We start from the raw sequence: 7,777 nt of genomic DNA, 5'->3' as shown, positions 1-7,777 counted from the left end.
GCGCAGAGAAAACCAGGGACCATATCTTATCTTATACAATTCAAGTTAATGTAAAATCCATATGAAGCTTAATTTCCAACAATGATAAGTGGTCAGATAAAGAATTGTTTATCCAGACAACTTCAATATCTGAGGAATATTTTTGAAGCTATATCGCTCTTATGTCCCATGCTTCGATTAGCTTACTCATTTTCGTACTCTCTGTCCGTTGGTTTGTCAAACAGACCCCCGAAGCATATATATCCAATATATTCCATCTAAGTCTATAATACATGTAGTTGGAAAGTCTAGATTACTGTTCTGAAAACGAATAGTATCTGCCACTATCTGGGCTCTTTTTAATAATGTTTTAATTAAATAATTTAACAACCGCATTTTTTCGTAAAATATTTGGGAGATATACATATTCTGTTTTAAATGTTGAGGTGATTTACGTTAACTTTCCTGAAATGTTTGGCATTGATGTTGGCATTTACTGTTTTAAAGTGTATCGGGCCGTAGCCGTATCAGTTTTAACAGTGTGAATATATTTAACTGATGAACTGGTGTTTGTTACTATCCGGGAATTTAAAATATGTATGCGATTCTTGCGTTTCACAGGCAGATATTTCAAATGAAGGCAGGGTTTGTGATCAGTGCCAAGTTATGGATCCTTTCTGAATTTTTCTAAGAAATGTATACTATAAAATTATATTTTATATCTTCACATAGTGAGAACTTAGCTTAAAGTTTAAATTTGTGTAAGTTTTGTTTTAAGAGAATGACTCTCAATTGTGTCTGCATTGGTTTAGGGGGAATTGCTCACTTATTATGCATAGTGCGCTGTGGATACATAAAACTATGTCCAGTAAGGTGTTTTACCAATTCACTCCACCTTCACTTTCCACCGACATACGCGAACTCTTACATGAAGGTCGAGTGTTATGATTAATCTAAAACGAAGTGACTCTTTCGATATTTTTTCCTGTTTTCCAAACAATGTTCCACAGGGCAATTTCACCAATTAAGACACTCCAGTTATGTTTAGGAGCACCAACATAATGTCTATATTATATATAAACGCCCTGCTTACATTTAAAATATGTTTTCCAGACAATGTTGCAGAGGACAATTTCACCAATTAAGACACTCAGGTTATGCTGTCCTCAAAAAAGACACCTTTCACACTTGTATAAAAAGAGTACAAATACGACCCCGACGAGACTCGAACTCGCAATCTTCTGATTCGAAGTCAGACGCCTTATCCATTAGGCCACGAGGCCGACGATGAATCCCAAATGTGACACGTTTTTCTACACGTCAATACAATGTTTTGCTTTTAAACAACGTTTAGGAGCACCAACATATAATGTCTATATTTTTATATAAACGACCTGCTTACATTTAAAAGATGTTTTCCAGACAATGTTGCACAGGACAATTTCACCAATTAAGACACTCCAGTTATGCTGTCCTCAAAAAGGACACTTTTCACACTTGTATAAAAAGAGTACAAATACGACCCCGACGAGACTCGAACTCGCAATCTTCTGATTCGAAGTCAGACGCCTTATCCATTAGGCCACGAGGCCGACGATGAATCCCAACTAGGACACGTTTATCTACACGTCAATACAATGTTTTGCTTTTAAACAACGTTTAGGGGCACCAACATAATGTCTATATTTTTATATAAACGACCTGCTTACATTTAAAAGATGTTTTCCAGACAATCTTGCACAGGACAATTTCACCAATTAAGACACTCCAGTTATGCTGTCCTCAAAAAGGACACTTTTCACACTTGTATAAAAAGAGTACAAAACGACCCCGACGAGACTCGAACTCGCAATCTTCTGATTCGAAGTCAGACGCCTTATCCATTAGGCCACGAGGCCGACGATGAATCCCAACTAGGACACGTTTATCTACACGTCAATACAATGTTTTGCTTTTAAACAACGTTAAGGGGCACCAACATAATGTCTATATTTTTATATAAACGACCTGCTTACATTTAAAAGATGTTTTCCAGACAATCTTGCACAGGACAATTTCACCAATTAAGACACTCCAGTTATGCTGTCCTCAAAAAGGACACTTTTCACACTTGTATAAAAAGAGTACAAATACGACCCCGACGAGACTCGAACTCGCAATCTTCTGATTCGAAGTCAGACGCCTTATCCATTAGGCCACGAGGCCGACGATGAATCCCAACTAGGACACGTTTTTCTACACGTCAATACAATGTTTTGCTTTTAAACAACGTTAAGGGGCACCAACATAATGTCTATATTTTTATATAAACGACCTGCTTACATTTAAAAGATGTTTTCCAGACAATGTTGCACAGGACAATTTCACCAATTAAGACACTCCAGTTATGCTGTCCTCAAAAAGGCCACCTTTCACACTTGTATAAAAAGAGTACAAATACGACCCCGACGAGACTCGAACTCGCAATCTTCTGATTCGAAGTCAGACGCCTTATCCATTAGGCCACGAGGCCGACGATGAATCCCAACTAGGACACGTTTTTCTACACGTCAATACAATGTTTTGCTTTTAAACAACGTTAAGGGGCACCAACATAATGTCTATATTTTTATATAAACGACCTGCTTACATTTAAAAGATGTTTTCCAGATAATCTTGCACAGGACAGTTTCACCAATTAAGACACTCCAGTTATGCTGTCCTCAAAAAGGACACCTTTCACACTTGTATAAAAAGGGTACAAATACGACCCCGACGAGACTCGAACTCGCAATCTTCTGATTCGAAGTCAGACGCCTTATCCATTAGGCCACGAGGCCGACGATGAATCCCAACTAGGACACGTTTTTCTACACGTCAATACAATGTTTTGCTTTTAAACAACGTTTAGGGGCACCAACATAATGTCTATATTTTTATATAAACGACCTGCTTACATTTAAAAGATGTTTTCCAGACAATCTTGCACAGGACAATTTCACCAATTAAGACACTCCAGTTATGCTGTCCTCAAAAAGGACACTTTTCACACTTGTATAAAAAGAGTACAAATACGACCCCGACGAGACTCGAACTCGCAATCTTCTGATTCGAAGTCAGACGCCTTATCCATTAGGCCACGAGGCCGACAATGAATCCCAACTAGGACACGTTTTTCTACACGTCAATACAATGTTTTGCTTTTAAACAACGTTTAGGAGCACCAACATAATGTCTATATTTTTATATAAACGACCTGCTTACATTTAAAAGATGTTTTCCAGACAATGTTGCACAGGACAATTTCACCAATTAAGACACTCCAGTTATGCTGTCCTCAAAAAGGCCACCTTTCACACTTGTATAAAAAGAGTACAAATACGACCCCGACGAGACTCGAACTCGCAATCTTCTGATTCGAAGTCAGACGCCTTATCCATTAGGCCACGAGGCCGACGATGAATCCCAACTAGGACACGTTTTTCTACACGTCAATACAATGTTTTGCTTTTAAACAACGTTAAGGGGCACCAACATAAAGTCTATATTTTTATATAAACGACCTGCTTACATTTAAAAGATGTTTTCCAGATAATCTTGCACAGGACAGTTTCACCAATTAAGACACTCCAGTTATGCTGTCCTCAAAAAGGACACCTTTCACACTTGTATAAAAAGAGTACAAATACGACCCCGACGAGACTCGAACTCGCAATCTTCTGATTCGAAGTCAGACGCCTTATCCATTAGGCCACGAGGCCGACGATGAATCCCAACTAGGACACGTTTTTCTACACGTCAATACAATGTTTTGCTTTTAAACAACGTTTAGGGGCACCAACATAATGTCTATATTTTTATATAAACGACCTGCTTACATTTAAAAGATGTTTTCCAGACAATCTTGCACAGGACAATTTCACCAATTAAGACACTCCAGTTATGCTGTCCTCAAAAAGGACACCTTTCACACTTGTATAAAAAGAGTACAAATACGACCCCGACGAGACTCGAACTCGCAATCTTCTGATTCGAAGTCAGACGCCTTATCCATTAGGCCACGAGGCCGACAATGAATCCCAACTAGGACACGTTTTTCTACACGTCAATACAATGTTTTGCTTTTAAACAACGTTTAGGGGCACCAACATAATGTCTATATTTTTATATAAACGACCTGCTTACATTTAAAAGATGTTTTCCAGACAATGTTGCACAGGACAATTTCACCAATTAAGACACTCCAGTTATGCTGTCCTCAAAAAGGCCACCTTTCACACTTGTATAAAAAGAGTACAAATACGACCCCGACGAGACTCGAACTCGCAATCTTCTGATTCGAAGTCAGACGCCTTATCCATTAGGCCACGAGGCCGACGATGAATCCCAACTAGGACACGTTTATCTACACGTCAATACAATGTTTTGCTTTTAAACAACGTTTAGGGGCACCAACATAATGTCTATATTTTTATATAAACGACCTGCTTACATTTAAAAGATGTTTTCCAGACAATCTTGCACAGGACAATTTCACCAATTAAGACACTCCAGTTATGCTGTCCTCAAAAAGGACACTTTTCACACTTGTATAAAAAGAGTACAAATACGACCCCGACGAGACTCGAACTCGCAATCTTCTGATTCGAAGTCAGACGCCTTATCCATTAGGCCACGAGGCCGACAATGAATCCCAACTAGGACACGTTTTTCTACACGTCAATACAATGTTTTGCTTTTAAACAACGTTTAGGGGCACCAACATAATGTCTATATTTTTATATAAACGACCTGCTTACATTTAAAAGATGTTTTCCAGACAATGTTGCACAGGACAATTTCACCAATTAAGACACTCCAGTTATGCTGTCCTCAAAAAGGCCACCTTTCACACTTGTATAAAAAGAGTACAAATACGACCCCGACGAGACTCGAACTCGCAATCTTCTGATTCGAAGTCAGACGCCTTATCCATTAGGCCACGAGGCCGACGATGAATCCCAACTAGGACACGTTTTTCTACACGTCAATACAATGTTTTGCTTTTAAACAACGTTAAGGGGCACCAACATAATGTCTTTATTTTTATATAAACGACCTGCTTACATTTAAAAGATGTTTTCCAGATAATCTTGCACAGGACAGTTTCACCAATTAAGACACTCCAGTTATGCTGTCCTCAAAAAGGACACCTTTCACACTTGTATAAACAGGGTACAAATACGACCCCGACGAGACTCGAACTCGCAATCTTCTGATTCGAAGTCAGACGCCTTATCCATTAGGCCACGAGGCCGACAATGAATCCCAACTAGGACACGTTTTTCTACACGTCAATACAATGTTTTGCTTTTAAACAACGTTTAGGGGCACCAACATAATGTCTATATTTTTATATAAACGACCTGCTTACATTTAAAAGATGTTTTCCAGACAATCTTGCACAGGACAATTTCACCAATTAAGACACTCCAGTTATGCTGTCCTCAAAAAGGACACCTTTCACACTTGTATAAAAAGAGTACAAATACGACCCCGACGAGACTCGAACTCGCAATCTTCTGATTCGAAGTCAGACGCCTTATCCATTAGGCCACGAGGCCGACAATGAATCCCAACTAGGACACGTTTTTCTACACGTCAATACAATGTTTTGCTTTTAAACAACGTTTAGGGGCACCAACATAATGTCTATATTTTTATATAAACGACCTGCTTACATTTAAAAGATGTTTTCCAGACAATGTTGCACAGGACAATTTCACCAATTAAGACACTCCAGTTATGCTGTCCTCAAAAAGGCCACCTTTCACACTTGTATAAAAAGAGTACAAATACGACCCCGACGAGACTCGAACTCGCAATCTTCTGATTCGAAGTCAGACGCCTTATCCATTAGGCCACGAGGCCGACGATGAATCCCAACTAGGACACGTTTATCTACACGTCAATACAATGTTTTGCTTTTAAACAACGTTTAGGGGCACCAACATAATGTCTATATTTTTATATAAACGACCTGCTTACATTTAAAAGATGTTTTCCAGACAATCTTGCAGAGGACAATTTCACCAATTAAGACACTCCAGTTATGCTGTCCTCAAAAAGGACACCTTTCACACTTGTATAAAAAGAGTACAAATACGACCCCGACGAGACTCGAACTCGCAATCTTCTGATTCGAAGTCAGACGCCTTATCCATTAGGCCACGAGGCCGACGATGAATCCCAAATGTGACACGTTTTTCTACACGTCAATACAATGTTTTGCTTTTAAACAACGTTGAGGAGCACCAACATATAATGTCTATATTTTTATATAAACGACCTGCTTACATTTAAAAGATGTTTTCCAGACAATGTTGCACAGGACAATTTCACCAATTAAGACACTCCAGTTATGCTGTCCTCAAAAAGGACACTTTTCACACTTGTATAAAAAGAGTACAAATACGACCCCGACGAGACTCGAACTCGCAATCTTCTGATTCGAAGTCAGACGCCTTATCCATTAGGCCACGAGGCCGACGATGAATCCCAACTAGGACACGTTTATCTACACGTCAATACAATGTTTTGCTTTTAAACAACGTTTAGGGGCACCAACATAATGTCTATATTTTTATATAAACGACCTGCTTACATTTAAAAGATGTTTTCCAGACAATGTTGCACAGGACAATTTCACCAATTAAGACACTCCAGTTATGCTGTCCTCAAAAAGGACACTTTTCACACTTGTATAAAAAGAGTACAAATACGACCCCGACGAGACTCGAACTCGCAATCTTCTGATTCGAAGTCAGACGCCTTATCCATTAGGCCACGAGGCCGACAATGAATCCCAACTAGGACACGTTTTTCTACACGTCAATACAATGTTTTGCTTTTAAACAACGTTTAGGGGCACCAACATAATGTCTATATTTTTATATAAACGACCTGCTTACATTTAAAAGATGTTTTCCAGACAATGTTGCACAGGACAATTTCACCAATTAAGACACTCCAGTTATGCTGTCCTCAAAAAGGCCACCTTTCACACTTGTATAAAAAGAGTACAAATACGACCCCGACGAGACTCGAACTCGCAATCTTCTGATTCGAAGTCAGACGCCTTATCCATTAGGCCACGAGGCCGACAATGAATCCCAACTAGGACACGTTTTTCTACACGTCAATACAATGTTTTGCTTTTAAACAACGTTTAGGGGCACCAACATAATGTCTATATTTTTATATAAACGACCTGCTTACATTTAAAAGATGTTTTCGAGACAATCTTGCACAGGACAATTTCACCAATTAAGACACTCCAGTTATGCTGTCCTCAACAAGGACACCTTTCACACTTGTATAAAAAGAGTACAAATACGACCCCGACGAGACTCGAACTCGCAATCTTCTGATTCGAAGTCAGACGCCTTATCCATTAGGCCACGAGGCCGACGATGAATCCCAACTAGGACACGTTTTTCTACACGTCAATACAATGTTTTGCTTTTAAACAACGTTTAGGGGCACCAACATAATGTCTATATTTTTATATAAACGACCTGCTTACATTTAAAAGATGTTTTCCAGACAATGTTGCACAGGACAATTTCACCAATTAAGACACTCCAGTTATGCTGCCCTCAAAAAGGCCACCTTTCACATTTGTATAAAAAGAGTACAAATACGACCCCGACGAGACTCGAACTCGCAATCTTCTCATTCGAAGTCAGACGCCTTATCCATTAGGCCACGAGGCCGACGATGAATCCCAACTAGGACACGTTTTTCTACACGTCAATACAATGTTTTGCTTTTAAACAAC

General features: G+C 39.2%; 21 non-coding genes across 21 annotated transcripts; all 21 read right to left on the bottom strand.

The window, feature by feature from the left end:
* Nucleotides 1-1,189: 1,189 nt before the first annotated feature.
* Trnar-ucg lies at nucleotides 1,190-1,262 on the bottom strand. Its single transcript has one exon. It is a non-coding gene; the product is annotated as a tRNA-Arg (tRNA).
* A 236-nt stretch (nucleotides 1,263-1,498) lies between these two features.
* Nucleotides 1,499-1,571, bottom strand: Trnar-ucg. The gene has a single exon. It is a non-coding gene; the product is annotated as a tRNA-Arg (tRNA).
* A 233-nt stretch (nucleotides 1,572-1,804) lies between these two features.
* On the bottom strand, nucleotides 1,805-1,877 carry Trnar-ucg. Its single transcript has one exon. It is a non-coding gene; the product is annotated as a tRNA-Arg (tRNA).
* A 234-nt stretch (nucleotides 1,878-2,111) lies between these two features.
* Nucleotides 2,112-2,184, bottom strand: Trnar-ucg. The gene has a single exon. It is a non-coding gene; the product is annotated as a tRNA-Arg (tRNA).
* A 234-nt stretch (nucleotides 2,185-2,418) lies between these two features.
* Nucleotides 2,419-2,491, bottom strand: Trnar-ucg. Its single transcript has one exon. It is a non-coding gene; the product is annotated as a tRNA-Arg (tRNA).
* Nucleotides 2,492-2,725: 234 nt separating this feature from the next.
* Nucleotides 2,726-2,798, bottom strand: Trnar-ucg. Its single transcript has one exon. It is a non-coding gene; the product is annotated as a tRNA-Arg (tRNA).
* Nucleotides 2,799-3,032: 234 nt separating this feature from the next.
* On the bottom strand, nucleotides 3,033-3,105 carry Trnar-ucg. The gene has a single exon. It is a non-coding gene; the product is annotated as a tRNA-Arg (tRNA).
* A 234-nt stretch (nucleotides 3,106-3,339) lies between these two features.
* On the bottom strand, nucleotides 3,340-3,412 carry Trnar-ucg. Its single transcript has one exon. It is a non-coding gene; the product is annotated as a tRNA-Arg (tRNA).
* A 234-nt stretch (nucleotides 3,413-3,646) lies between these two features.
* Nucleotides 3,647-3,719, bottom strand: Trnar-ucg. Its single transcript has one exon. It is a non-coding gene; the product is annotated as a tRNA-Arg (tRNA).
* Nucleotides 3,720-3,953: 234 nt separating this feature from the next.
* Trnar-ucg lies at nucleotides 3,954-4,026 on the bottom strand. The gene has a single exon. It is a non-coding gene; the product is annotated as a tRNA-Arg (tRNA).
* A 234-nt stretch (nucleotides 4,027-4,260) lies between these two features.
* Nucleotides 4,261-4,333, bottom strand: Trnar-ucg. The gene has a single exon. It is a non-coding gene; the product is annotated as a tRNA-Arg (tRNA).
* Nucleotides 4,334-4,567: 234 nt separating this feature from the next.
* Nucleotides 4,568-4,640, bottom strand: Trnar-ucg. Its single transcript has one exon. It is a non-coding gene; the product is annotated as a tRNA-Arg (tRNA).
* A 234-nt stretch (nucleotides 4,641-4,874) lies between these two features.
* Nucleotides 4,875-4,947, bottom strand: Trnar-ucg. Its single transcript has one exon. It is a non-coding gene; the product is annotated as a tRNA-Arg (tRNA).
* A 234-nt stretch (nucleotides 4,948-5,181) lies between these two features.
* Trnar-ucg lies at nucleotides 5,182-5,254 on the bottom strand. Its single transcript has one exon. It is a non-coding gene; the product is annotated as a tRNA-Arg (tRNA).
* Nucleotides 5,255-5,488: 234 nt separating this feature from the next.
* Trnar-ucg lies at nucleotides 5,489-5,561 on the bottom strand. The gene has a single exon. It is a non-coding gene; the product is annotated as a tRNA-Arg (tRNA).
* Nucleotides 5,562-5,795: 234 nt separating this feature from the next.
* Trnar-ucg lies at nucleotides 5,796-5,868 on the bottom strand. Its single transcript has one exon. It is a non-coding gene; the product is annotated as a tRNA-Arg (tRNA).
* A 234-nt stretch (nucleotides 5,869-6,102) lies between these two features.
* Trnar-ucg lies at nucleotides 6,103-6,175 on the bottom strand. The gene has a single exon. It is a non-coding gene; the product is annotated as a tRNA-Arg (tRNA).
* Nucleotides 6,176-6,411: 236 nt separating this feature from the next.
* Trnar-ucg lies at nucleotides 6,412-6,484 on the bottom strand. The gene has a single exon. It is a non-coding gene; the product is annotated as a tRNA-Arg (tRNA).
* Nucleotides 6,485-6,718: 234 nt separating this feature from the next.
* Trnar-ucg lies at nucleotides 6,719-6,791 on the bottom strand. The gene has a single exon. It is a non-coding gene; the product is annotated as a tRNA-Arg (tRNA).
* Nucleotides 6,792-7,025: 234 nt separating this feature from the next.
* Trnar-ucg lies at nucleotides 7,026-7,098 on the bottom strand. Its single transcript has one exon. It is a non-coding gene; the product is annotated as a tRNA-Arg (tRNA).
* Nucleotides 7,099-7,332: 234 nt separating this feature from the next.
* Trnar-ucg lies at nucleotides 7,333-7,405 on the bottom strand. The gene has a single exon. It is a non-coding gene; the product is annotated as a tRNA-Arg (tRNA).
* Nucleotides 7,406-7,777: the final 372 nt, after the last annotated feature.

This window comes from Haliotis rufescens, unplaced genomic scaffold, assembly GCF_023055435.1.
Source record: "Haliotis rufescens isolate VD_foot unplaced genomic scaffold, xgHalRufe1.0.p SCAF_1, whole genome shotgun sequence".
Lineage (NCBI taxonomy): Eukaryota > Metazoa > Mollusca > Gastropoda > Lepetellida > Haliotidae > Haliotis > Haliotis rufescens.
This window is presented reverse-complemented; position numbering and strand designations above follow the sequence as displayed.